Genomic DNA, 2532 nt, shown 5'->3' with positions numbered 1-2532 from the left:
ACAGTGCTGTGTTTTGGATTTAGGAGGAGAACAAAGTTGATAACGCACCGATGTTTTAGCTGTTGCTAGGTAATGCTTACACTAGCCAAGGACTTTTCAGCTTCCCATGCTCTGCCGACTGAGAAGGCTGGAGGTGCACAAGAAGCTGGGAGGGGGCACAGCCAGGACAGCTGACCTTATTATCATTACTATTACTATTTTGTTTTATTTTATTTCAATTATTAAACTGTTCTTATCTCAACCCACGAGTTTTCTCACTTTTACTCTTCCGATTCTCTCCTGCATCCCACCGGGCAGGAGTGAATGAGCGGCTGGTGCTCAGTCACCGGCTGGGGTTAAATCATGACAGGTGGAAAGCAGAACAGGAGCTATTTTCCTATTGGGTTGACAGCAGCAGGTGTTGGGGAGAGAGTAGCTGAGAGCTGGCAGGACTTGGCAGGCGGATTTCTGTTTTCCAGGTGTGGTGCATGCCAGGGGACAGGAGGAGGCGGGCAGGGGAGGGGGCATAGCCCCCTGCACCTTTACAAAGACGAAGAAGAAGAGAAAGGCTGCTGACAAAGCAGATGGATGGGGGGACCAAGGCAAATGGAGAGAGAGCATGGTAAAAGCTTTGGAAGAAAGGCAGGTAGCCAGAAGGCACAAACAGTAGCAAGCAATGGTGACCAAAAGCACTGGGCAGTAGCCAAAACAAGGTCTGCAGCAGAAAGCTTTCTGCACCTGGGTGAGCCACCACTTTCGAGGCAAAGGTGTGAGACAGCATGCGGTGCATGTTGTCACATACTCACCTCTACGCAAGGCTAAAATGAATTTAAGCTTTTGTTTTCCCTCTCTCTCCCCCCCTCCCCATCCTGTTTTTGCTACCTCGCAGCTGACATACTTGTCACCATTATAAGCGGGATAACTGGGAATGTCTTCTTGCCTCCAGGTGCTCAGTCCTTCCCTCCTCTCCTGCCTCCCTGGAAGAAACCTCCCTGCGGTCCTTCTGGTCCTCAAGTCCTCCATCCCCTCCTGCTATGGCCATGGCGGCTCAGCTCTGGCTCTGCACCTGCCCCGCAGACCCTGCGGGCAGCTGCTGCCTCCAGGGAAGACACTGCTCCTCCAGTGGCACAGCTGCTGTGCTGTGCACCCCAGGAGAGGATGAGGAAGCATCTGCCTTCCTCACAGCACCCCAAAGGCACCCCCTGTGGTCTTGGGAGAGGGGAAAGGAGGGCTGGAGTGGGGGGAACCCTGGAGATCTCGGGGCGGAGGGGAGGAAGCTGGGAGGTGAACAAGAAGCAGCCCCTGGGGCTGGGATGGGGTGAATGAGGGACAGTTTGCAAATGTGAGTTAAAGCAGTTGGAGTAGCTTTTGGGGATCGTATGTGAACTATTAAATAATAAGGAACAGAAATATTTTGGAAATCTGAAAGTCTCAGGATTTTTGTACAGCTGGCTAATATTTGGGACACAGAGTTGCTTGTTACTTGCTTGTTTACGAAAGAAAATCTTCTCTATTTCTGTTTTCTCCACTGTGATGTGTGCTCCAGCTATCCAGCCTGGCAGCAGGAGCAATAACCCCTGATTTCAGAGTACATTCCCATTCCAAGCCAGCGTGAGAGTGCTGGAGACCGCAAGGTGTTAGGGGCTGCCCTCCCCACAGCTCAGCACCTCGCTGTGCTGAAATGTAACAAAAAGCCGTATGAACAACCCAAAACGAGGACTTCCCAGCTGGAGTCTCCTCTGCCACCACTGCTGTGAAAGATGTCCTCCTCCCCGGCTGGCGCGGGCCACACATGGGTAGTGAAGGTGCTGCACAGCCCTGGACACCCAGTCCCACTGCCACCCCCAGGCATCCCCTCCGGGCAGCGAAGCACAAGTGGCTGCATGCTCAGCACGGGCTGCAAAGCTGTCCAAGGGCCCCCGGCAAGCGCTGGCATATCATGAAAACCCTCCAGAAAATCAGGAGTAGTTTGCAAATGATTTTCTACTTAGTCAGGAGGCTGCAGCTGTTACAAATCATCACTGGTTCAAGCATGTCCTTTTGAGCTGGAAGGCCACGGGTTAATAAAATTTTTATTAGATACACATATTTCTATATAACCCCTGCTGCTTCCAGACACATATGTGCCCCCAACTGCTTTGCAGACTGCAGTGCAGTCACCAAAAGGTGGTAAAGGCACTGGGCTGGCTGCAGAAGAGAGAAAGATTTGTTGTTTGCCTAGCTCTGACTAAAGAGAATATTCCCTGTGTGCAGGCGGTTTTGATTATCATGTACGGCTGCATTTAGTGTGATCAATCGTGGATTCACACGCTAGACGAGTACAACATCATACCTATATACCTTATTAAATATTTCCTGGGGAGGGGAGCAGACATGTTTTATGGTTATTTTGTTAGCCTCTACAGTTTTAGAGCTAGCTTGCTCTCTCTCGCTCTCTCTTTCTCTCTCTTTCTTTCTTTTCTCCCTTCCCTTCCCTTCCCTTCCCTTCCCTTCCCTTCCCTTCCCCTCCCCCTCCGCCCCCTTCTCGCGATTTCTGTAGTACATCTATTGCTC

The sequence above is a fragment of the Aptenodytes forsteri genome, unplaced genomic scaffold (assembly GCF_000699145.1).
Source record: "Aptenodytes forsteri isolate BGI_AS27 unplaced genomic scaffold, ASM69914v1 Scaffold2, whole genome shotgun sequence".
Lineage (NCBI taxonomy): Eukaryota > Metazoa > Chordata > Aves > Sphenisciformes > Spheniscidae > Aptenodytes > Aptenodytes forsteri.
The sequence above is the reverse complement of the archived record's forward strand: the minus strand, read 5'-3'. Positions refer to the sequence as shown.